This window comes from Melospiza georgiana, chromosome 1, assembly GCF_028018845.1.
Source record: "Melospiza georgiana isolate bMelGeo1 chromosome 1, bMelGeo1.pri, whole genome shotgun sequence".
Taxonomy (NCBI): domain Eukaryota; kingdom Metazoa; phylum Chordata; class Aves; order Passeriformes; family Passerellidae; genus Melospiza; species Melospiza georgiana.
This window is the reverse complement of record NC_080430.1, coordinates 123773491-123801485: the sequence shown is the minus strand read 5'-3', so window position 1 is coordinate 123801485 and position 27995 is coordinate 123773491.

Below are 27995 nucleotides of genomic sequence, written 5' to 3'. Positions count from 1 at the left end.
TAAAAGTTTATAAGTAGAGGTATTCAATTCTGAGTACAAATAGAGAAATAAATCACAACTTAGCAGTGTTCAGTTAAGCACTGTGAATAATTTTCTCTTCTGATTTCTTCAAATATTAATTCAGAGCAAAATCTAAAGTATGCTTCACACCAAAGTGTTTCAGTATGGGTCTGAGGACAACATGCTTGAATGGTGAAAAGAATTGTGAAAAGCGCACTGAAATGTGAACAGGAGATTTTTCATTGCCTTCATATAAGTTCCAAGATCAGGCTCATCCTTCACATATTTGTGAGTGAGCCGAGGCTTGCTTGAGTGTTTTACTTAATACTTCACATCTTCTGGTATAAAATACGTGTCTTCCTCCATATGAAGAAGTGTTTCTCAGGTTTAAAATTTATAATATATATATACATATACATGCATACATATGTATGAAAGCTACAATATATACAAATAGCTATCTGTATAAAAATCCTTTCATGATGAAGGAACAGTTTGTATGCGGATGGGAAGCGTTACCTGAAAACATATGTCTGGCCAATGCTTTCCTTAAAAATACTTCTGACAGACTTGGTTTTATTAAATCCATCATTGTGAAACTAGCTGCTATGCTGAGATGATAATGGTGGTTGGTAGCTCTAGGCTTTCTATGATTATTACTATCTTCTGAAGCAATAATATAAAATATTTGGGAAGGGATTTTTAACATGCTGTTTCACTGACCTAGCACTTTTAAAAGGCAAGAATAAAACAGTTATTTGTCTTGACAGTCCCAATGTCTTTATTCTTAAAGTATTTTCCTAGTACTGATTTATATGCACTTGTATATAAATGAATATATGAATGGCAGCTGCCATTAACTGCCTACAAATAGTACAAGAGCTGGTGCAATTGACAGGAAGGCTGGCAAAATCCTTGGCTGAACAAAGTGGCATTTTTTCCCTGCTTCTCCCTATCAGCCGTGTAACCTGTTCCAACAGATATTTTCATTCCCATATGGATTCTCTAATGGTGTGGATTCATTGTGTGGCAGGGATGGGTGACCTTTGCTGTGTGGCAGATTCCTGAGTGCTGTGTAGGGGCAGAGGAGGCCAGCAAACCCTCAAAAGTAAAGCAAGGACTCTTGATGAGCAGCCTTTCCTCAGGTATTTTGTGCCTCTAGCAGTGGTATGTGGAATATTTTTTAGGACAGGTTTTTAAACTGTTTACTTTTTAGATATACACATATTAATGGTGAATTAGGGAAAATAATTAGTAATTTTTATGTACACATAGAGATTTTGGTTCTGGGAAGGAAAAGGATGTCTCAGCACTGAAAAACGTCCACCACGTGCTGTAAAACTTAACTTAAAATTAGGCCCACTTTTTCCAAATACGTATGGATGTACTTAACTTTATTATCTTGAACAGTCACAGGCAGTCAAAAGGTGCAAAGCCTGAGAATCAATGAGGGAGAATTTTACTGTTATTTTAATGATTTAATTATCACTATTTTAACTTTAGGTTCCGAATTCCCTGTGCTTAGAGCTCATTTGTGTCCTTTTTAATGGTCTAATTTACCTTTAAATGTGAGCAGCAAACCATGTGAGATTTTTCTGGAACACTTTGAAGTCCCAGATTTGAAAGTGCCTCTTTTGCCAGTTATCTGAGGTGAGAATCAGGTCAGCTGTATTGTTTAAACAGCTTTAGTCTGAAAAAGAAGTTTGGTTAAATGAAAAAATAAGATGACATTTTTTTCCTATTTAAAATGTGAATATTTCTGAGAAACCATCCTCATTCAAGAAAAAAGTACCTTTTGTCTCTCATACTTGCCGCATAACCTTAGAAAGGACACCATTAGATCATGCCTGGCAAAACATAGCTTATTATCCTTATAACAAATTATTTTCTAGGTGCCAACATTGAGCTGCTTCACAAAGTCAGGAAGAGTTGGAGACAGAGCTCCTGCCATGAGGATTTTACAGTCTAAATATGCAGATCAGACAAATCCACCCCAAAATGCAAAGCATGTTGCTGTGTTTCATTTGAGCCAGCAACAATATCTTTGTTGAAGTCAATTAGCCTTAGTGGACAGAAAAAGTTAATTTAAAAAACTATTTTAGTTAATATAAATAGCGCATGGGGCTGATTCCAGGACAAACAGGTACACAGAAGCTATGAAAAAGTAGCTCAGAGACTTAGGCAGGCTGTAATGGGATGACAAAGAAGAACCAGTTGAAGGCCAAGGCCAGAAGTTCAGACTTGAAGTGAGAGACAAAAAAGCCATGGAAGAGAATTATAGAGAAGAGCGATGCAGGTCTTGTGCAAATACAAGGACTGTACAGAGAAACATTTTAAATTAAGTGCTTGCAAACCTTCCAAAATGTGATTTGATTGTCTCTTGAAAATAGCAACTTATCTAAGGAAGCATGAAAGCAAGATAGGGTGTAATTGTGGATGTGTTAGTGGGTGAAGTGCTCTTTTAATGAAGTAGGAATATATTTGCAGAATGCATCTGGGGAAACATGCCAGGAATTCCAGCTTTCAAATACAATCTGGCTTGCATGGTATTTACAAAATGGGGAGAAATTTTGTCTTGTTTTGTGTATTTTATCTTGGGGATTTTGTTTACATAAAGTTTCACTGTTCTTTGAAATTTTCTGCCTCCAAATACCTTGAAGAGTAGTGGCCTTATCTAGTTCAAATTCATTTCTCACTTTTGGTACATGGGATAAAATCTACTCTACCCATCAAAACATCTATTTCTGTGACTTGTATTAATGACAAATTAGCTATTATCAGGTATCTCAGGCTTCAATAATTAATATAGCTTCTGAAAAACTATGAGTGAATCGTCAAGCAAAGCAAATTAAATTTAAAAATTATCAACAATTTGCACCATTATAGACCATATGCCTTGATTCTATAACAACTGCTTTGTATTAAATTTCTGTGGTATAACTAAAGCATCTGTTTTAGAAAACACAATATTCCCTGGTTATTAATAAAGCTGGGGCCACTTTAATTGTTTTTGAATGTCAGTATTGTGTTACCCAGTGCCTGCTGTGTTGCATTCAATTCATTTTTAGGCACAAGATCACAAAAACAATTTCAATAAAACCCACAGGGAAACTGGATGTTCAGGTTGAACCTTTGTCCTTAAACTATGTTTTCATCTTTAAAATTCAATCTCCAGAAAAAAAGAAGATAGCCTAAAGTGAAATAACAAATCTCTCAGTGGTTGCTTGGGGCCGCGTGGAGTAACATCACCACACGTGTTCCTAAGGGTGATCTTGAAAGCATTTTGCCAAATTTCAAACCCAAAGAAGCTCACTTTTGGTCTCTCAATTCTTTTTGCAGGGCTATTATTTGTAAAAGGACTAATTATAAGAATACATTTCTACTGAATGGAAACATAAATTTCAAATGTAATGGAGAGTGATAATAGTTCTAAACTTCTCCATCCCCACACAGTATTTGCAGCCCCAGTTTTAGAGGCTACTCTAGTTCTTGGACCACTTCAACTGCAGGAGAGCCTTGAATTCTCAGACTAAGGAAATTATCTTAATTATATTAGGATGAAATAGGCATGTTTTCTGGGCTAAGGAACAACAAGGAAGTTATAACAGCTTTACTGTATTTGTTGTGCGAACATCGTAGCCTGGCTTTGCGTGTTTTGCATAGATGTATAAATGCCTGTAATTGAAATTCCAATATTCTTTGGAAGTGTTTGAAACTACAGGAGGCTAGGATAGCTATAGGATCTGCCTTTGGTTGTTGATTTCAATTTTTCTGATTTATAGTTGTAAAGGTTTGAGATAGCTAATTCTCATTAGCTCTGGGATGCCATTTCACCAATAGTTTTCTCCTGTTTTTGCAGACAGGATGCTTATGCCATACATCTCATGCCATAATCCACATTCCTTGGTGTGACCACAGTTGCTATTTAAAAGGCTGCTCTTAGCTGCATCTTGTACCAAATATATAATGATATTTACTGGCTGCTGTTAAAACCATCAATATAGGTCTGATATTTGACTGATTGCACATGTGCAATTTTTTCTTCAAAGAATTAAGGTTTTTGCCTGTTGTGGAAGAAAATGTGAAGATATAAAAGATGTTGGTGAAAGGTAGAATTGCAAATTATGGAAAATAAGGTCACATGGATAAGTGTATTTCTGACTTGTATTTTGACATCTAAAGAGAAAGATTCCTCTGAATGTCAGAAATATGGCTTCAAGACTACAGCACTTTTTATGATGGTTGTGAAGTCTATGGAGAAGTGACACAAGAAACAGACTTGTTTCTTGTTTCTGTTGTCACATGTACTTGAACTTGTAAAATTAAAACTTGTTTTGTCCAAGTGATGTTAGCAGATTGTTCTCCCTTTAGGACTGACCATTGCTGTACATTATTTACTTTGAAGGTTTTTTTACATATGGTGAACAGCTGAAGTCTGTCTTTACAAGGTTAACCTTCTTTAAACCAGGAGAAACGGAGATGTATTGTGGTCATGCGCTTGGTTACCAGCTGAAACTGTAATTGAACGAAAGTTCCTATAATTTCATTCAATCAGAAAAATGAAATAATTTTACATTGCCGGTATATTACAGATGTATCAGGCAGTGCTAGTACCTACATATGATCAATTAAATATGCTTAGTCTCTAATTGTGGTGTGACAAAGGAATAGCTCTGAAAAAAGGTATTCTATTACTTTTATTCAGTTCCGTTTTGACCTAATATTGTTCATGCTTTACTCATCCTAAAGGTAACAGTTCTAAAAAAATGCATTTTTATATCATTATTAACTAATAGAAATAGTGCTATGTAGTCAGGTACTAAAAGCAAAATTTAATGCAGAGAGGTAAGAAGACAATGTTCAGACGGGCAGACTAAGCTCCTGTTTTCTCAGGTGTTGTATATTCATTTGTGTAAGCTGTAACATGTCATTGGTTCATTTCCATTAAAGCCAAAAGCCAGATTGTTATTGATATACGAGGTGGGTACAGCTGAAAAATCTGAACATTTACTACATCTTTGTGAAAATTATCTCAATCAAATTAGAGAGTTCTATCACAATGTGCAAATGCTGGAATAAGCCACTACCAAAATCCTATGGGAAACATACCTCTGTATTTCTTACAGAGAAAAAAAACAGTTTTATGTTATTTACTCAAACAGATTGTCTTACCTCTGTCATAAATAATAAATTTTGCCTTCTGCTTGTTAAAAAGACATAATAGGAACTATATTTGGAAGTATTTTAGGGCTGCATTGTTTAAATACAAATTTTGGGGTTTGGCTACCAAATTTTACCAGAACAGTTTCAGTGGCCAAGGACACATAGATTTCTACAGCTTCAAGGTAATTTTTTTTTTCTCTGATATATTGCATTTTAAAATTTTTCACAATATAGCAGAACAACTTAAAGATATAAGCATTAGCTGATAAGTAGCTTCAGGATACACTTTGTGAGTTTTATACTAAGACTTAATATTTAACATCTATGGTTTTGTTATAAGAATGTCATCAGTTAAGGGTATTTTATTGATCTTGGCTTAGTAGTGTTTTCCTCTAAGCTATTCTTTCTTGCTTATGCTTTAAACTTTTTTTAAACTGTTCACACTTCACCTTAGCTCAAAAAATATATGGAAAAATTGGGCTAGTTGGAAAAATATGATTCCTCCACTGGTGTTTTCATATTGACAGAACCTGTAAAAAACAAAGCAATCTGTAAGGTTTAGAATGGTGTATGAGGTCTGTCAAGAGCTAGGATTATATGGCTACTGAGGAAAAGCAGCAAGCAAATTTTAAGTTCCAATTTCATACTACTGCTATGGCAGGATGTAGTCTTTCTGCTGAAACAAAATTCGATTTATAATTTTTCACCATAATACTTTCATTGAACCGCATTCTTGCAACTGTAGATGTGAATGCTTCACTTCAAATACATTCTTCTGGTCTCACAGAAGGTAATGGAACTATTGAATTGTTTAAGTGCCTGTGTGTTTACAGGGATGAAGCGTAAATTTTCACACAAGACCTCCTTCTGTATAGAAAAAAGGCATGGCAGAATACACAATAAAATTGAATGAAAGCATGAACTTGTTTCAAAGTCAATCAAAAGTCTTTAAGATCATCTGCATATTCAGATGCATCAAGGAGACAATGATCTAATGTATTGGATCTTCTCATTCCGTGACCTTCAGGCAGTAACACATTTTCTCCTACAGCTTCTTTTAAGCTACCTACCATCCTCATACTTCAAGAACTTAGACCAGAAAATCTACTGATATATTTACCCATGAAAAATAAACAAACCCCACAAGCCTTCCTTCAACTGAGGGAGAAAATCATATTCATTCTAGTGACACAAGGGCATGAGCTTCAGTTCATGTAATTGGATGGGGGTGCACGTGAAGACCTTGTAGGTGCCTGCTTTATAGCAACCCCAAGACATTTTGGTAATGTAATTTGGACCAGTGCTGTGCATTCCAAAAGCAAAATAAATTACTCTTTGTTAGTTGTTTTCATGACTACCACGGACCATTTCTACTGGGGATGTTTTTTTCTACTCAGAGAAAGTATGAATTGCGTTAGAGACTTTAAAATTAATCTCAATTTCCCTTCAATTTAGTGACAGAATTTTAACAAGTTGCTTCCAGGAACCCTTGAGAGCTTCTGTCAGCATCTCATTCGGTTAAAAACTTAGATATATCCCTGCAAGTACTATGGAATTTAAAATACAGTTATAAGCATTTTAAATTTGGTTTTGGTGCGTCACCACTATTAAAATTTCTATTAGTTTTTTATTATATGTAATTCCCCTGTAGCACCATGGAGTTGCCTAATAACAAATTTACTCTTCTCTGTTATAGGTTGTATGGGGTAAAGTTGAGAATGGTAATGCAATATAAAACTCTCTGTTCAGTTTGTTGCAAATTTCTCAAAGTTTTTTTTATTTGTTGCTGTTGTTGGTTTTACTTAAATTTTCACACTTACCGTACTTTGTAGATCCATTTTTGTTAATCATCCTCCCTTTAATGTTGTGGACAACAGATTCCTGTGAATGTTGCAGCTTTCAGAAAGTTGTTCTTCTGGTTCTACATATAAAGTGTTTTTGCATAGTAGGTAAATTCTTCCTCTCCAAGTCCACTCCCTTTCATCACTTTCAGGTAAAACATGGCTTCTTTCAAGCTCCAAACAGACCATAAATTCCCTAGTTTAGTCTCCTATGCCAGAGAATTTCCATTAGGGTTTTTTTTCAGTTTCTATTTCAGAGGGAAATGAGGCAGATGATCTGTATCAGGGAAATTTGTTGTAGATAGTATGTTTGGGGTGTTCTGTAAAAGTCTACAGAGATCTCATGTTCTCAGTTTGTGAGGTTTGCTATCTGAGTAGTTAAGTATTTCTCTTTTTTGCTCAAACTAGTGTAAAAACCAATTTGCACAGAACAATCTTTTCAGTTATGAAAAATATTTTGTGTTTTGTTTCAGGTTAGTGCAAGAACAGCACTCATGTTTAGTTTATGAAGGCTGAATTATTGTAGCAACTCCTTTACATTTCTTTATAATACTAAAAAATACAAGGGATTCTACTGTGGAAGGGCAATCATGCTGGCTGTGGTGAGGAGAAATTTGGTTAGTGGGAAGAAAAGGTCTACAGCATAGATTGGCTCATAATTAGAATAGAAAGGCACTCAAGGAAAAGACACTGTAGGGACAAGAGTGATATATTGACCAGAGACTTTTGATGAATGCTTAAAATCTTGTAAAATAAAAGTAATTCTTATGCTGGAAAATAAAATGGAGGTTTATGATGTTGGCGTAAGAATCTTCCTGTGGGTAAAAGAATTTCAGATGCTAGTAAACTGGAAAGTTGAGGCAAAAAAATGCTTTCAAAGCTCACAGGTTTCAGTGTCATTAAAAATACAATATTTGTAAAGCAGATACAAAATATTTGGTATGTGAGTGGGTCAAAAAGGTGCTAAAAGAGCAATTACAGCTGGTCTGGAAGATTTGAAGGAGGAAGAGAGTGGTTTTGCTAAAGCTTGAAAATAAAAAAAAAAGAGGAAGTCAAGTGTAAGGGAAATCAGATATTATTTTTTCCTGGTCTCTCGCCAAACACCCCATTGAAGAGGCAGACCTTTATTCCAGTGAAGAAAGGTTTCTTGCCAAAAATGTGGAGGTGGCTACTTTGCTCTCAGCCAAGCTGAGAATGAATTATGAAAATAAAACTTACATCTACTGGGACCTTCAGTCATCTGTTACAACATGTTGAAAGTGACTTAATTCAGGAAGATCTGGATTCTAGCTCAGGCTCAGAGGGAACTTGCGGGCTTTATGGCTTCCTTTTTTTCTATCAAGTTTTATAGCCCATATTTGTAGTAAAATAATGTTGTTTGAAGTTTGTATGTTTCATGGGAGTGGTGCCTTGAAGAAGTTATTTCAGATAAATGGCACCAGATGGAGTGTTTAGTTTGTGACAGGATTCCACTGTTTAGCTTGAAATTATGTTCTTTATTTGATGGCTTTATGGTATCAACAGCTATACTAATGGCATATATTCTTGCTCTGCCCCTTGGAAAAATGGGATAAAATGCATCTTGAATCAATTTGGGGAGGGAAAAAAAGCTATGGTTAGATAATAATGTAGAGGATTTTCTTTACTATGAGGTTTCATAACTTCATATCGGAGTATGAATTAATTTTTAGTTCAAAAATATGTCTCAGTTCCCTTTGGACTATATGAAAATCTCCAGATACCTGGTTAGGACAGAATAAATCCTCAAAAGAAACAATAAAAATTAATATTTAGTATGAGAGTAAAAATGTTTCTGTACAAATATTGGGAGTCAGCACTTTATTTTCTTTTTTAATTTGCCGCCTTTATGCTGGTATCATCTATATTTTAAATCCTCCATTTTGCAGCAAAAATGAAAGCCCAAAGAAGACAGGAAAAAGTTCATCAGTATTAAATTGCAGGTCAGTGAGATTGCTACTAATTGTGACACTGACTTTTAAAAACTCATTGTCCAAAAGTAATGGGTAAGAGAGAGAGGGTAATAAAAATTACCAGCCATAGAACAGAAATGAAAGATGTGTCACAAATTATTTTAGGAGTGAGAGGTCATCTGTACAAGGGGGCAGCCCTTCAGAAACAGAAAGCGCAGCTATAAAAATGACAGTGTAAGTGATTTTATCTTCTTTTAAGGAGACTGGGCTCCTCAGCCCACAGACTTTTGTAGTGGTAAAGACTCTAAAGTGGGAAGATAAACATGTGGGAGATTTTATCTTCCCTGGGGAAAAAAACCAAAGAATCTGAGGACTTCTAGTAATAAGAAAGACTGAAAAGGAAACAGAAATCAGATTTCTTGTTTTGTGCGCCTTAGTCAATAGATTTTCTAAATACTTGTACTATAAAGCATTAGAGAGGTTATACTCTGGATGAAAGGGAGAGGAAAAATTATAAAACAAAACAAAAAAAGAGAAATATTTAAACTTTCAAATTATCTCCAGTGGATAATATAAAAGCAAACCCAGTCACAGGTCATTGAGACATCACCAGTGTGTGCACAGGTAGAAAGAGTTTGACAGAAAAACAGATGGGAAGGTTTGAGACATCTGTTGTGGTTTGAGAGGAAGTGAGTTTTCGGAATGCTGTGGTCAAGCCAATGGGTGTCCAGATTTGAATACTGGCACCTGGTGTGGCCACTGGGGACATGGATACACCTCTGAGAATACAGGGGGTTAAAAGCAGAGCACTCCCAGGGAAAAGCTCTCTTGGGTTCCAGCGAGGGAAACAGGTCAGACCTCCCCCTGCCCAGCTGCCGGCGAGAAGGTGCCGGCAGGGCAGTGGGAGCCCTGAGCAGGCAGAGCCTGAGATTTTAACCCTTCCTCAAAAAATGGAAACCTTACAAATAGTGATCCTCCTGGAGCTGAGTGAGAAGAGAGATAGAGATGAAATGGAGGAGGAAATAGGCAAGTGTGATGGAAGTTTGTGCAAGTGAAAGGTCAGAAGAGTGGAGAAGAATCTTAGGTGGGAAGAGATGATGGAGTGGCCTTGGCTGGACTTTTCTTTTATAGCCATGGACAGAACCATGTTCATTGTGACACAGAGACTGCATCCAGGGGGAGGCAATGCCTCAGAGGCAAGAGGGTTCAGTGTTGGTACCCCTCGGCCCCAGGAGGTGAAATCTGGGGGGGGCGGGTATTCCAAAGGTGAGACTGTGCTCTATTTGGAATGGTACAAAACATCCTTAAAAGGAAAACCCTAGAAGCAGCTCTGGTCCATGTGCAGTGGTGAGAGCGCTAGACATGAAGGGAAGAGGTCACAATGGCAGATGTTCTCTGGGCAGTGCCACGAGTGACATGGAAACACACGAGGTTTCAACTGTGTTTCCTGAAGAAGCCTATGGCACAAGAAGGACTCCTCTCCTCTTGATGAACTGAGAATTGATTATCTAAAGGATGGTGATGGACTGAGAGTTGGTGATCTGAGGGATGGATGTATTGGAATTTGATGGGGGTAAGAGGAATGTTTTTTGGAAGGTTTGCATTTTTCCTGTGTGTTTCTTTTTCTCATATAGTTGTAGTCTAGTTAATAAAGTTTTCTTTTCCTTATTTCTAAGTGGGAGCCTGCTTTGCTTATTCCTGGTCACATCTCACAGCAGACACCAGGGAGAGTGTGTTTTCATGGGGGCACTGGCTTTGTGCCGGCATCAAACCATGACACATCTCATGTCCTGCTTCTGGCCAGGACATGTCCCCGGGAGGGGCATGGCTAGGACAAGGAGTTTGTTTTATACCACCTCAGGGCACGTGCCAGGGGCAGGAGGGGAAGGAGCCCCCTCTGGTCAGGTAGTGGGGAGGGGGCACTCAGGTGTTGCTGGGTTCTGCATGGTGAACACTCCTGTGTGAACTGTTCCCTTCTCTCCTACACTGTGTGATTAGTATTGTCACTGTTACTTTTTGTTTCTTTTTCCATTGTTGTTTCCAGTGAACTCTTCTTATCTCAGCCTGTGATCTTTACCTGTTGGGCCTCCAATTCTCCTCTCCAGCTGACTGCAGGCAGGAGGGGGAACTGAGCGAGTGATGCATGGTTTGGAGTGTTTCAGTGGGAACATTAAATCTTGGAACGCCATTTCTGTACGACAACATCTCATCATTTATTTTAGGATCTAGGAGGGTTGGATTATAGAACACTTCAGCTCGGCTGGCCAGACCATGAGGCTAATAACACCAAGATTGTGGGTACAATTCACTTAAGTGGACCACACATGTGCTCCATTGACTTAAGAGCTGGACTTGATGTTCCTTGCAGGTCCCTTCCAACTCAGAATAATCTGTGAATCCTAAGTGTGGCTCCATGCAGTACAAGGATTTAGCTTCTCAGACACTTCAGAAATATTTTGGTCCTAGCTGTCTCTAGGTAGTGTGCCTAAATCACTTCTAAAATTGAGAGAAGGCACTCAGACATTCCTCAAAGTTTTGCTCCAAGTCAGTCACATATTTTAAAAACAAAAGGAATATCTTGATTTGTAAGCAGAAACACTGGGAGACCACGAGGAAATTCTGGAATACTCCCATACTCCCCAAAAGCAGAACTCTTCTGCAAGAAAATCACGGACTCCTGCCAGAGCTCAGTTCAGATTTCCAGCTAATTTGAGGTGTGGCACACTGCAGACAGTGCAATTTATAGGAATGCTTTCCTACATTTTAAATATGTAGCAAAATGTATGAACTGTCAACTCATGCCTTCTTTTTCAGGAACAGAGATATTAAAAAGACGTTGTAATGTATACTTTATTTTTTCAATAAAATTGTTTGAAATATATCCATTATTATTAACTGCTTATTCATAACTTTCTCAAACAGGCACTAATTTTTATACCTTCATTAGCTGAAAAGAAAAAAATAATAACACTGTATATGAAAACTAGAACGAACTAATGCTGTTGAGAACTAACAAGAAAAATATTTAACTTTATGAAGGAATTGCTACTGCTAGAGTCTTTTTGGAAAATGGCAGATAAATAATTACAGTCATGACAAGAAAATAGAGATCAAGACATTTTTAATTGCTCCCTACCTCAACTCTAACAGTGTTCTGTAAAGACCAAGGCCAACTTGTAGTTTTCAGACCGGTTCTCCCCACTCATCTGTAAAACCAAACAAAAAAATTCAACCAACCAGCAAAACAAACAAACCTCACAACAAAACGAAAACCAAATAAAATAAAATAAAATAAAATACATCCAAACAAAAAACCACCCAAAGCCCAAGCAAACAAGAAAAATAAAACCCAAAAAAACAAAAACCCAAAACAAACCAAACAAAAAACCCTTACCAAAGCCAAAATTAAGAAACCCTACCTAAAAAAGCAAGCTGATGAAAACCTCTGAACTATCAACAAAGAAAGCCGTGGTTTCAATAACCTCATTTAGGTAGCCATAGTTTTCATTTTAAAGATATTTGATTCATTTGCTGCTTCTCTGTCCAGTAATGTCTAGACCATTTATTTATTAAGAGGTGGGTCTTTATAAAGCATAGCAGGATCTTTCTTCATTGTACCATTATGGCAAAGGATCTCTGTGGATATGACGATTAAACAATTGAGCAAATACCCACTCTTGAATCAGTGATCAGCTGAAGTGCTCCTTGCACTGATCACCTTCCACACCATGAGATGTGTGACACTCTTTGCCTCTGCCATGGCCAGTGCTGGTCACCATTTGCTCTTCAGCTCATGCACACTCAGGCAGCTTTCCCTTTCAGTCACAGAGAAATTGTTTGAAACCCCTAGTGAGCCATAAATCATTAGCAACCCACACTCCACATCTGGAAGACCATCTATATCAATAATCCTTTCAGTTACTCTAGAGAAGAAGGGTTCTACTTTTCCTAAGAGTTATCTACATGAGAACATTATACTTGCATACACAGCTTTGTTTTTGAATGTTATTGTGACTTTTTGCCATTATTTATTCTGCTTTTTGTTTCTTTAATTTTCACAATCCTGTAATATCCTAATCTTTTGGCTAGATCTGTGTTAATATGTCCTGCAGTGTTTTCATCTCTTTGTATCCTTGAAATCTTTGTGAAATATCTGAATTTACGTTTGAGAAATGATTTTTCATTTTTTGGTGCTGTAATGAAGACCTCCGTGAAGTACTTTACTGCCAAATATAGTACATGTTGTATTAGCTCTTACGCAATGATAGTTCATACAAAAATGTATATATTTCTATATAAATATATATATCATGCATATAAATGAAAACAGTGGAAGTGGAACAAATAACACCGCTTACTCTTTACTATTTCATCCTTTAATAGCTCAGCTGTTTTCTCTTTTTTCTTATAAGTAATCACCTTTCCCATCTGAAACAAATTAACTCCTGGGGAGGATATGTTCTGAGAGCTTTCATATGGTCCTTGTTACCAGGGAAACTACTTCTTTTGTCAGTATGTGTTCTGAAGCTCACGGACAGTGTAGATTGCTTTGTAACATCAGATGACAAGAGACAGCAAGGGCCAACTAGTTTGCATGTGGTTTCTGAGCAAAAAAATAATTAGAGACTCTCACAACACTGGCCAACATTACTTATCCTGGACAGCTCTTCAAAACAGAGGTGTGCAAAATAGTGTGGTTTATCTATGTATCCAGCTTCCTGCAGGTTGATGAAATAAATATTGTCCTGGGGGCAGGTGGGTGGAAGATGCAGTGCTGAAAATCTGTCGGTGCTGGGGAGTCCTCTGCTGGGGACAGAGTGTCGGGGGACTGATGGACACTGCAGGGCCCAGCTTTAAGAATTCTGGAATAAGCTGCCAGAGGAAACCATTTCCCCTTGAGCAGGTTCTTCCTGGGTAGGTGTATCTCATTTTGAAAGTGGTTTGTAACACTTATTTTGTACACTGTGTGTAATTTTCCAAATTATTAAACCTAAGGCTTCCAATTTCTAATGGAATATAGCACCCGAGAGCATATCTTTCTAATGAAAAGTGTGAGGGTTTTGGAAAGATGGTCTGCTTTTTTTATTTTCAGCAAAAAACCCAACAGGTACAGTGAGGAAGAAAGGCAAAGCAATACATGGACCTCATGATAGTTACTGCTGTTTCAGAAGCTTCTCTGATTTACATTTTTAATCTGTAATGAGATCAATGCCCACATTGGGTTGTAGAAGGTATTGGATTTAAAGTGACTAGCAAACAGGATACAGAGTTGAGCCAATAATGAGAAATATCAATGCCATTAATGGCTTCTGAGATCTCAGCAAGGCTTCTGTTTTCAAAGGTCTGTTAATAACAAGGCTCAGTGTATGTCTTATGTATTTACCAGTCTGCTTTTTTAACCATGTTACTATGTCAAACATTTTATCCACAGAAGCTGGTTTGTTTCAGAAATTAAGAAAGAATAGATTAATGAAGTTAAAGCATTTGTTTTGTTGGGGATTTTTTAGGAAAGGAAATAAAACAAGGAAATTAGGAAAAAAATTCATCTGGGTAATCCATTTTCATTCTTTGGAAGATTTAAATAATAAAACCAGAAACACTGGCTGCAGAAGTGGAAATATCAGTTTAGCTTTAATCATAATCATTCCGCCATTGTTACAATAGTCCTGACAAGTTGGAGTTCAGTCTTTTTTGAAAGCCATGCATGAATATAACTGAAGTTTCAGTCAGCAACACCTAGCCATGAATATTGGCTGTGAGAACAGATCACAGAAAATGTAGCACATTGACAACAGACATCAAACAGTCTGCTTTGGAAAGCATCTGTGCAATTAATCTGAGCAGATCACCAGGTAATGGCTATTCAACAAGCTGAATACAGTCAAGAGGGATAAATCATAGACAGCAAGCCGAGTGAAATAACTGAGATCATAGAAATGGCAGAACAAGTGATTATAAAAACCACTGCTTTTACTTACATGGCACCAGATGCATTCAATACTAACAGGAAGGCAAAGTTCCTAAACCAGAAGCATACAGCCTAAACAGAGCTTTTATGCATATCATAAGAATAAGTCAAAGAAAGCCAGCACAGCTGGATGACAAATTTATTGATGTATTTGGTATAATGGGGCATAAAATATTTTCTTGGGTTTGCTTATGAGCAATACAAACACTTTTCTATGCAATGTTTATGTTTCTCCAAGGTACGTTCAATGGGTCTGATGCAGCAAAAAATAGGGACGTGTTCTTACATCTCATAACTATATGCACAAGAAGTTTAGGTAAACTCTCATTTGTATCTGCTTCCAGTGGGGCATAAAAAAATGTTTCAGGTTTTTTTTGGTGAAAATAGAAATTATTTCACTTTCTGCTAAAACAGACATGTGACAAATAAAATACCAAACCCCTACCCTTTGGGATACTGGGCAAAAAATCCAAAGTAAAAGGGTCTAAAGCATATGAGAAGCTCAGGTGAGCTTTTCCTTGGATTCTGCAAAATCTGTGTTTTCAAGTTGGGTTTGTAGCCTAGCAGGTCCTGCAGGAGTTCTGCAAAAGCAGAGCATTTAGACCCTGAGGGAAGAGAGGAAGCTCTTCCCAATCTCTTTCAACACTGGTTTCCCTTGTCAATTAAAAGGATGCCAGCTACTGTCAGCTAGGAGTCTGTCAAGCCCTTAGTGTAAGATGCCTGAAGGGAGGATGCAGATTAAAGCAATGTAAGAAAAACAGATGTTAGAGCATGAACTAGAGATGTTCTGAAATTCAAAGAGGTTGTTCTGCCTTAATGTGCTTAATTACAGAATTCCTTGTTGCTGTCATTAAAATTGAACCCTGCTGTTAGCTCATTCATCTATGCTCCAATTTCCATTAAAAATTTTCAGTTCTCTTAGGGGTGGTAGGACCACCTAGATTTGCCAATCCCTGAGATGTTACATCAATAGGGGAAAAAACATTCTCTTTTAATTCTGAACTATTCAGTGATCAATGTAAAAATGAAGTCCAGTGCTTAAATTCCAGGACTAGGGATTAGATGATCTAGATTTTATTACATTAGATAGATCTGTGATGAAAAACCAGCTCCCTTGAAAACCTTGAAAGTCTGGCTATTAACTTCAAAAGAGCCACGATTTCTCCCTTGCTGTTAAAGTTGGAGTTAGTAATTCAGGTCAGCCTTTTGAAAAGGCCTCAGAACTATAGATCTTACAAGAACACAGAGCATCCCAAATATGAAGCATCCAGCACCAGTTAACTCCTTTATGCAAATTCTGTACCCATTTTTTTGTACTCTCATCATATGCAGAAAATAAGAGAAATTATTTTTGGTTTTATTGAGAAGCTTTACTTACAGATATTGGACCATTAATCAATGAAAATAATAATAATAAAAAATTAAAAGAAAATATAATAAAAACTACACTTGATTAATCTTCTTGTGCTTCCTCTCTTCCTGAGTAAGGTCAAAACTGTATTTTTGGTTTTCTTCATAAACTTCCAGTTTTCAAATGACATTCAGGCATAGAATGAAAAAGGGGAGCAATTTGTTGAAATCATTCTCTCTAACATATATTGGAAAAGTACACTGAAGAAATCCTTTCCATAAAATTGGAACTGGTTTATTTTTTAGGGAATTTAAAGAAGAAACACACTCTTTTTCACCCTGAATCTTGTTAAAACAACAGGTTTCCACAGTTTTTCTGAAAATATTTTATGTATATACAGTCCTAAGAATCCTTTAGGTTGGAAAAGACTTCCAAGATCATCAAGTCCCACCATCAAGTCCCACCAAACCAACACTACCAAATGCACAATAAACCATCTCCCTAAATGCCACATCTATGTGCCTTTTAAACACCTCCAGGGATGGTGACTTCACTGCTTCCCTGGGCAGTGTGTTCCAAAGCTTGACAATCCTTTCCATGAAGGAATTTTTGCTAACATAAATCTAAAGCTTCCATGGTCTTCCCTGAGCCTCCCTTTCTCCAGACTGAGCAACCCCACCTCTCTCAGCTGCTCCTCACGGGACTTGTGCTCCAGATCCTTCACCAGCTCCATTGCCCTTCTCTGTTTTTGTTGTCCTGAGGGGCCCAGAACTGAGCACAGCACTCGAGGTGTGGCCTCACCTCAGCTGAGCACAGGGGACAATCCCTGCCCTCCTCCTGCTGGCCACACCATTGCTGACACAGGCCGGGATGCCACTGGACTTCTTGGCCCCTGGGCACAGCCTGCTCATGTTCAGCTGCTATTGCAGCATCCCCAGGTCCTTTCCCTCTGGGCAGCTCTTCAGCCACTCTGTCCCCAGCCTGGAGTGCTGCCTGTGGTTGTGGGGACACAAGGACAGGACACAGCTCTTTGTCTTGTTGAACCTCATACAGCTGGCCCGAGCCCATTGATTCAGCCTGTTCAGATCCCTCTACAGAGCCTGCCTGCTCTCCAGCAGATCAGCCCAGCATGGTGTCATCTACAAACTGCATATGGGTGTCCTTGATCCCCTCATCCAGATCATTGATAAAGATGTTAAACAGGACTGGCCCCAAAAATGAGCCCTCAGAAACACCACTAGTGACTGACTGCCAAAGGGCTGTTTACAACCAAGCAGCAGATCCAGACAGAATAACTCCAGCTACTTTGAGTCATAAGAAAAGAAATGAAAATCAAGGACAGTATAAACCCAAGATTGAAAATTTCCAGAAAACAGAGTAAAAACACAGGATTTATTTTTGCTGCATAAATATTTAAATTAAATATAGACATGAAAAGGTCAAGCTTGCTCATCCAGGAAGCCAAGGAACAATCCGAGTTTCCTCTTCAGGTTTTGAATAAAGTTATATAAAGATGTCTTCAAATGTGGTTAAGGATGGGAGAGAGGAACACCCATTCCTGTGGAGTTACTCCACAGTGTGGAGTAACTGTGGAGTGGAAGAAGACTGGAGCTCCTGAAGGCACTTGGATGGACTTCTACATGCCAGAAGTTATGAGTCGTGTCTGAGACACAGTGAACCTGAAGAGACTGGAGAAAAATGCTGCTAGAGCCACAGAACCACAAGTATTTGTGTCCATATAATATAAATATCAGTGTAAAAATCCTGATTCCAAAAATCCGCCTTATATCATTGTCTAAGCTTTTTCATAGAACAACCTCAATATTTTAATCTAGAATTTTATTTGAATTTCTAAAATTTTTATAGTCCCTCCTAGAACATTCACTAAAATATTATGAACAGTCTTTACTCTTATTTAATAGTGCTTTACAGTTCTCCAGATTTATTCTGATTAAGTACAAAGGCTACATGGTGTCACATTTAAAGGAATTTGGTGTTTTTATTAAGGAACCTAAGTAACTGACCTACTTTTAAAAAGATGACATTCATTGTTACATATTAAAAAAAGTGATCAAGATTTCAAATGTTCTCTGTACTTAATATTGGGAGCAAGAGCTAAATATTTCTGGAGGCCATTTAGGAACTTCAGGGGAAGCAAAGTACTACATTTCATTTGTACCATGTGAGCCAATTATTTTTGAAAATCAGATTTTTTAGCATACTCTCCATATATCAGAGTGAGCAGTATGTGTGACAGGGTATTGTAAACAATCTGTTTTGGTTAGCATTCCTACCAGCAAACCACGGGCTAGGGTACAGCTGAGGAGTGAGAACAGTAAGGTTAGTTAGCAAAGGAGTCAAAGCAGAGTATCTTGGAAATTCACATATTCCAGTATATCTTGAAAATTCAGATATTATTAGAAACATATGAGGGACAGTTTCCACAGCTTTTTGTCACAAAAAATTACAAATACTGTTTCAAAAAGTGTTTTTGCAGTTATAGGAACCAGGTTACTGAGGGAAATTTCAGACTGTTTATTTATTCTTTAGTTGAAGTATAACTTAAAATTATTTTGGCATGGACTATCTGAATAAATATGACATATTTGGATGGCAGTGCCCCTTGCACAATGGCCAGAGTGTTTTACTGGGAGAAAAATACACAGAACACAGCAGGAGTCAAACTGAGCACTGGTTAATGGCAGCTTAAAACAGATATTCAAAGAATTTATCAGGTAGCTTCAAGAAAATGTAAAGAAAATGAGGAATCTCCATACCATCAGAAATCTTTATTTTAACAGATCACTGAGTATCACTGCTAGCCTATGTATTCCAATCCAATACCTTCAGACTGAGCTCCAAGTCAATGATAAAGAAGGGACAAGATAAGCATAAAATCCATGGACATCCCTTTCAAAAACCCATCCCATGAAACCCAAAACCTTACAACTGTAGCTGACTCCCAGCATATTTGGTTGAAATCAGAACAGAGCTGTATCCTATCTGCAGAGCAGCTTCCATTCCGTCTGCTTGTCTGTACAAATTGCACCAGTTTTTCACTCTGCACCAAGGGATTTATTAGAAGAGAACCACAATGGATTTACAAATTTATATTAGCTAGGGAAAAAATTACTGTGTTGTTTGGAGTTGTATTAGGGCCTTCAGGACTGGTATTTTGCATGTAACCTAAAGGTGCTTCCTGTAGCAAAATATCTCAGAACCAAGCTATTACTCCAGACATGACATCTCTGTATCATTTCTGTACACATCTGCATATCTCAGAAACATCTGTGAGTTGTTCTGCCTCAGTAGATACAATGCTGAGTTTTTTGAGTGATCTCAGAGAACATTAGGTTGGTATGGCCCATTAAAAAAAAAGCAATACATTTGTTTCTTTGGTGTTTTAGAAGATTCTAGATTTTGACAAAGGTTAGTCAAAAGAAGGTGGAAGAGAGTCACCCCATGCACTTCTAAAGACAACAATAACAAAAGAGAAATCATAAAATGAAACACATACCTACTTTTAATCATCCCTTCCCTGCTTAAGTGATATCTGTAGCATTTTCATTAACAATGCTAAAATTACCTGAAGAAAAAAGGAACAGGAGAGCAGAGTTTTTAAAATTGTGTGTTATTTGAACAGGTCATTTAGTTATAAGAATGTATTCTACAAATCTGGAAATTTGTTCACAGATGCTATTAATATTGTTCAAACTGTTAAATATGGTGTAAATATTTTCAGCATTGACAAATCAAAAGAAATATTTTCCTCACTTTTTTATCCCATCACAGCTTTCATGAATCTGCCCATGTACAACATAGAATAGATGAGAGCTTAGGAATGGCTCTTTCTTTACATCAAAATCCTTCACTTTATACCCCATTATTTCTTACAAGATATGGCCTGTTAGCTTAAAAGTATATTCACCCTGATTTTTCTTTTATAATCTTCCAATAGTTAGAAATAATTTTCCATTGCCTTTCTTGATTGAAGTAATTTTTCTCCTAAATGTATTTTTTTCCTCTAAAATAACAAATTACCCCCAAATTTTATATGGCATTTCATATCTTAAAAGAACTTCTGTAAGTAGTGTACTCTCAACATCTTAAACCAGCAAAGCTGCAGTGCATTTGATCAATCCTAAAAGGCTGTCTTGTTACAGAGATCCATTCCTCAAAGAATAAATATAAACCACCAATCATTTAACATAAGCTATGTGAGAACTGATCTTAATGTAGGGTAGTAAATATTTCAACATCTGAAGATTTTCTCTGAAAGACATCATCCTAAGACATTAAAACCTATGGAAATTATCTGGTTAGAGTGAGAGCAAGGTATCTAGCCCAAGTTTCCCATCTTATCCTATGCTCTATCCAGTAGTCATTTCCTCTCTTTTAAGCCATAACAAATTGACTGTGGTAGGCACTGACAATTCCACCACTTGTATACAAAACAGAAAGAGTTTCTCCAGAAACAAATAGGCTTTATAAAACGTGTAGTTGCAAGCAACTCGAACCTTCTTTACCCCTACTCCCAAAGGTTCCTCAGACTCTCTGCTCTGCCTCCACCTCTCCTCACATCCCTGCCTGCCTCCTGACAACATTTGGTTGGGCAGGTTGCATGGTGTCAGCCCTGTTCAGTTTAGGCAGGCACCAACAGGGCAGAGAGGTGCCAGCATCTCCATTAGGGAGAGGTGGGGGGAAGCCCTAAAATCTTCTCATTTTCAGAAGACTTACATGAAATTAATGTTGTTGGCAATTCTGCCCTTTTATAAAATTGGCTGAAATTACTGGATTTATTCAGAATGCCTCACAGGGATGACATATACTCACCCAGATTTGATTCAGGATACAGTGCCCCTGTAAATCCCTTTCTCTTCCTCAGCATGCCTAATAGTACCATAGGCTTCATAACCCCACGTAATGCTGCCAAGGAGGTGTGCTAAATAATGTTCTGTCTGTAGAGCAGCTGCATGGTGAGCTTATATAGCATTTTGAAAACATACAGGGAATGTTACTGGAATTGAGGAGCTCATTGCCTATATATGTAGATCTACAAACAGTGATATGCGGACAACTTTCTCCAAACGTAATTTCCTAACCAGGTCATCAGCATCCTCTGGTTGCTCTTACCAAGCAGAATTCTGGTCTCACCTATTCCAGCATATATGATGCAGTACTTCCATGTGATCAGATAAATATGTAATGATCAAGGAGAACAGATGCAGACTCTCTGTGTTTTTAAGGAACAGCATTTGAAAGGGCACCATTAAATTGCTAAATGAAATGCTCAGGTTTAACCCTCTTTAACTCACAGATAAAATACCCTTCAAATTCACTGAGTCCTTGGATTTTGTCCATAATCCATACTTAATTTTACCAAATGCTCTTTAACCAGTAGATCATGTCAGAAAATATCAAGTAATTGATCCTCTAGACAAGGCTTAATGGAAAGAAGAAAACAGTTTAGTGTAGTTGAAGGGGTTTTTTGCTTTTTTTTTTTTGTCAAATATTTGAAACTTATTAAAGTTTTGCACTATTAAACTTTTCTATATAGTGAAATTCTGAATGTAATGCACCTTTCACTAAAGCCTCCAGATTTAAACCTGCAGATACATCTCACTGTATAAATATACTGCATCCTGGTAAGACTGAAGAGACATAATTCATTTGCATGGGCCACAGTGAAGTATCTGAGAGGCATTTCAAGCTAAATGGGATATACCTGGCTTGGGTCAACAGTTTCCCCTTCATTTCTTCAGACATAACACTGGACTATGGTATGGTGACCACAGAGAAATGCTGGGTTTTGCTGTAGGATGGTAAGCTCGGGCTGTTTGCTCTGTGTGCATGAATAAATGGCCATCTGAAAGAGAACATTTTTTGTTCTACTGATGGGTTTCCTTGTTGGCTTGTAGTCTCTTCTGCATCGCTGCACCTCTTTGTGTGAACTTTCCCATTATCTCTTCCAGCCGTGTTTTCCTCAATATGGAAACATCCTCACGTTCTGCACGAAGCCACTCCACTGAGCGGCCGAAGGTGGTGAACATATTCTTTCCAACAGCTTTTCATGCAGATTTTGGAGAAGATTTCTCCTCAAAGATGAAGACAATGCTGGCTTCCAGGGTACACAACCAGCATCTGGCGATCCACCCAAGGGCCCCCCTGCAGCCGGGGGAGCGCCACTAGGTGTCAGCGCAGCCCCGCGGATGGCAAACCTATTAAGGGACGCGGGGACAACAGAGTAATTAGCAAAAAGAGTTTCAAATATATTTCTCTTTCCCTCTTATTGCTTTTAAACCACCTTTGTATTTTAACACTTTTCCTTCCCTTGCCCCTGCTTCTAAATTTTCAAAATGTGGTGGTCCAACAATCTGGCACTCGTGGCACTTTTTGTATGCTAGCTATGATGTTGGAGCAAATGCCGTGTTACCATAACTTGGTCTTTGCTTTCACTCTGACTAAAACTTATTCCATGAAACTTGCAGAATCGAGAACAAAGCAGAAGCATTAAGCAAAGACAGCAATCCTACTTGAACATATTTCCTTAAAAATATAAGTACACATTATTCCTTTTTGATTTAGTATAATAGTCTGTTATCTTTTTCCATGCATGTTACACTGATTTCATGCATGAGCAGAAAGGATGGATGATTTATTAGGAGAGCCCTACTCATCCTGCCAAGCAGATTTGTGTTTGAAATTGATATGTACTTAAAGAAATACAATATCTCAGGTCACAGTTATGAAAACACATTTCTGGTTGCAGCTTCATTAAAGGTTTTCTTTTAAAAAAATATAAGCATTAGAGATCTTAGCTGTTACTCATCTTTGCATTCTACATTAAAGATTATACTAATGAGTGATTTGACCAGAATAATTTTCTACATCTTCCGTTCCTGCCTTTGTATCGATTTCCACTATCCATCCATAATTATGGTACAGAGTGTTATAAAATTTGATTTTGAAACATTGCTTGTAACTGGTGACCCTTCAAAGTTTGAAAAACTGAGGCATCAGTTTAATTACATTAGTCTGTCACCAAATATTTTTTGGAAATATTTTTAGTAGGACTGGAAAACCCATTAAAATATGATTAAATTGTGAGGCCTGTAGTTCTGTTCTAATTAACATCTCCTTGCTGTAATGATAAATCACCATTCAATATTATGGTGAAGATATTTCTAAATTGTAAGCCCTGAGTAATTTGAATGTTGCTGCCAGGATACGGCCACCCAAATTAATAGAAAGCTGATTGATGATATTTTCTCTGAATAGAGTGCTGAAAGTAGGAGCAAAACCTCTGTGAGTTAATGAGATGGTCGCTCTTCCTTCAAGAAATTCTTGTGGTGCAAGAGTCAGAGGTTTTGTGTAGAGACTGTTCAACACATGATGATGTTTTACTTCCAAAGAGCAGGTCAATGGTAGATGTTGAGACTTAATCTGCTAAACTTCGGTTCTTCTAAGGTTTTTGATGGGTTTTTGACGGGTTTTTTTTGGGGGAGAGGTTTTGTTTTGTTTTTGTTTTTTTCTTTTTTTATTTTTTTGTTGTTTGTTTGTTTGGTTCTTTTAATAATTTAGGCTTCATAATGAACAGCAAGTTGACATGGAAATACTGGATACTTCTTATGACCCATACACTTAGATTTTTCTGGGGGTGGTAGGAAATCCTTGTGTCCTTGTGTATACTGCTCTGAAATACAGCCACTAAACTGAGAAGAAACTGCATTTTCTACTCTGGCATACTTTCACTGTTTTACTTTTACACCATGAAAGATTGTTGATTTTTTTAAAAGGGGTTGAAAATCTTGGTTATTTCCACTAAATCAAAACATTAGACATTTTCACTTTAAAAATTAAATTTTTAAATTAATATCAACAGTCTGGCTGTTCTGAATATGTAAAGATGTGAAACAAAAACTTGGGTTCACTGAAATAAAAAATTTCTTTTATATGCTCTGCACTGATCATTACCATTTAGGAGAGACCTTGTGATTATAACAGATATTCTAGGAAAACATCAGTTCAGTGCTCCGAAGTTGTGAAGAAGCAAATCGAGTGTTGAAAATTATTAGAGAAGAAATAGACAATAAAGCAGAGATCATTATTGAAACACTTTAAAAATCCATGGGGAGCTCACATCTTGAAGAACTGGTATAATTCCAGTCATCCCATTGCAAAAAAAAAAAAATATAGTAGAACTGGAACAGGCATGGGAAAAAAAGGAAAAAAAATTATGATCAAAATTATGTGAATTTTCATAAAAAGGGTCAACAAACATACTGCATCTCTCCATCCTGTGAAAATATGAGGGAGAACTTATAAAATTCTGCAAAATCATGAATAGCATTAAAAAGTTGAATAGAGGGCAACAAAACACTGTCTTATACATTACAAAACCTAGGTACACTAAAATAAACAATAAAAGAAAAGCCCAAAATAAGTAAAATGGTAAAATTGCTTCAAATAACACTCCTTTAAACTGTGGAACTCCTTGCCATAAGATTTTATATGGATGTTAAAAGTTGTAATGGTTTGAAAAAACGTTTGAAGAGTTTTATTTTAAAAAACCCACTGAGTGGTCTTAAATCTGGGGATCCTTGTGATAGCTGTGTGATTTCATGCAGAGTTTTGCTTGTGGGGAATCTGACTGTCTGAGGCCCATCACATTCATTTCAGAGCCGTGCATTCAAATTCAGTTCATTGCAAACCAAGCCACAGAAGTTTTAATAACTGTGGCCAAGCCAGGAGAAGGTCCAATCTCACTGGTCATAAATGAAAGAAGACTTTTATGGTGTTTCTTGTCATATGGTGTAATGAGAAATGCAGAACCACACTGAGGCTGCCTGCCACCTTAAGAAATGAGAGCAGCTGTCCCTCAAGCAAAAATGTTATTACTGTGTTGGTTACTTGTCCAAAATGCTTTCCTCTGCCTATCAATATTGCTTTTACTGTGCCCAAGTTTAGTTCAGCCAGCTGTTCCTAGTCATAGCACTAACCCCTCTTAGGTTCCAGGACAGCTGGAGCGGGGTAGTTTATGGCAATTTGTTTTATTGGTTGGCAATGAGTAGAAAGTTAATTTACTGAATGAGAAAGTGATGTAGAGCTGAATGTCACAGTGTATCTCTAGCACTTGTGTCTACTGGGCATGACAGTTTCCCCAGAGAAGCTGTACAGGTAAATGGAATGTAAATGGAATGAGAGGAAAGAGAGTTTGTAGCATTTCCAGTCCAACACTTTGGAACTCATATTTACCATTCCTCTCTGTAAAACTGACAGACAGTAGTGAGGTTCAGATTTTTGAGATTTCTGTCTTCAACATCATCTTTTTCATGTCCCATGACTAGCCTTTTTTAACTGTGAATGTTTTAGGTTCTACTGGTCCCTAAAAATATAGGACATCTAATATAGTCAAAAAGGGATAAGTTATTGTATACAATTTTTAAAACTTTTATGATAAACAACCTAACAATAATCTTTAAGAGGCTGTTTTTCCACTATCTACCTTTCAGACAAGCAGAAGGGCAACTATAAATCCTTAAATTGCTATAAACATTTCTTTGGGTTACATTACGTCCCTTGGTGCTCCAAAAGTGCTGAACTCAAGTGAGTTTTTAATTTTGCAGGGTTAATAACCATCAGTTCACTGTGACTCTCATAATACTGCTGGCTCTAAAAGTGTGTAAGTGACCTATTGATTTCCTTGGCATTTTGTGGCTTGTTCTGATATGAGCACAGGGTTTTTTGAAGTCATCTTGCTGCAATGACAAACAGTCAATATACTCTGCCAGTGCTCAGTTATTGAAACCTTTTACCCAGTGGTTAGATAGTATTGCCTGGAAAGGTACTGATTGAGCCGTGTTGCTGGTTTATACTGAAGGGGCTTTTCAAGGGGCTCCTCACTCAGCTGTGAATGTTTCAGTTCGTGGAGCATTCTTTATTTGCTTAGCCTTGTTCTTCCCCTTAAATTATGCATTAAATATAAATCTGCATCCTGATACATCACAAAGACAACGCTGTGCTTCTAGCAGACAGCAACCCAGAGAGGTGATGTAATGTTTTTGGACTGTCTCAGCTCCCTGGAGCGAGACAGGTTGGAATTCCCCCCATGTCAAAGACCTGCCCCCCTATGAGATATAAACACAGGTTGGCTTAGCCTAAATCTGGTGGCAAGCAGTGCTGCACATTCTGGCAGAACTCCCTTCTGTCCTCTAAAGGGTAATAAGTAAATAGTTCCCCAAATTCTCAAAGGTAACCTGTGTGGTTATCTCATGATGTGAGAAAGGATCCAATGCTGGTTTGCCCTTTTGCAGAGCTCAGCTTTTCTGCCCCAACAGGACACTGCTGTGTGAAGTGTGCCCTCTTTTGCCTGACATTTCCCTTGAGTCTGGGAAATAGACTCTTTGCAACTTAATCCTTACCACTGGTCTTGCCCCTGTTGCTGACTCAGCTTTGTCTCACTTCACCTCCTTCACTGCCCATTTCCCTCAGCCTGCATCTGTCAGGAACTTTGCATCCCCTCCATTTCCTTTCTTTGATGTAAGTGATAGGGAATGCAATTTTTATCCTATACAATACCCATACCAAAACTTGCTATCGCTTAACTTTTTTGTCCCTACTGTGCAAATGATCTAATTTTGTCTGTGAGCTGTCTGGGAGGGGAATGTCAAAGACCAGGTGACACTGAGTGTCCTCTCTACATCTGTTAGCATATGAAATCCCCTGCAACACCCCTGCCCTTTCAGTCACTGATCTCACACAAACAAAAGCTCTACTCACAGTTCTTGTAGAGGGAAGAGCTGAGAGGAGAAAGGGAATTGGGAATAGAGTTTACCTCCAATCCCTTCTCCTCTGACATCACACATGTTGTGCCATCTCTCGGGACCAGGATGCAGAGGTGCAGGGCAGTGGCATCCAAGGCCAAACCTCTTTGTGCACAGGGCTTAAGGGGAACCATCAGCTCTGGCATTACCAATCCTGCAACAGAAATGCAGACACTGTTTTTTTCTTTTGTATCACAGCGTTACAAAATAATTTGTGAGGTTTTTTTAGTGCTGCTCCAAAGCAGAAGTCCTGTGAGTGAAGACTTCAGCTTGTGCTCTATATTACTTTATTTTTGAATAATACCATAAACAGTGTTGAAAGCAAGGCTACAAGTCCACCTCAGCTCACTGTTCAGTCACAAGAACAACCATGTTTGTATTATTCCCTATATTTTCGCATAAGCTCTGTAAGCATGAAGTACCAAAATTCTTTCCCATGAACCCCAGAAAAGAGTAAAACCTTCAGGTAGAAATCAAATCAAATGGTCTTTCAGAAAAGTACATAAGAATTGATTCCTCCTTCAGGACACCTCTCAACTGAAAGCTTACTGCAGAAGAATAAAAACTTGTAAAGGAAATTTGGCAGACACATTTACAGGTATGATTCTGAGATTTTTATCATTAAGGAAAATAAGGAAACAGCAAGGAAAATTAGAATACATTGCTTGCCATTGTGAAGTCAATTAGAGGGTATTAAAACTACCCAGATGCATGCTCACAGGGGTAGTGTCCTTTGACCATTTCTGCTTCTAGCTACTTCACACTTGAATTCATTCCCATGATATTTAAATTGTTTAAGCACTTGCACATGAAAATAAAATCCTTAGCTGAATCATCTTAATTTTCTCGAAAGATCCCATGCACAGATGATCTTACAGTAAAATTGATTAGGACTTATTCAGAAAACGACACAGATAT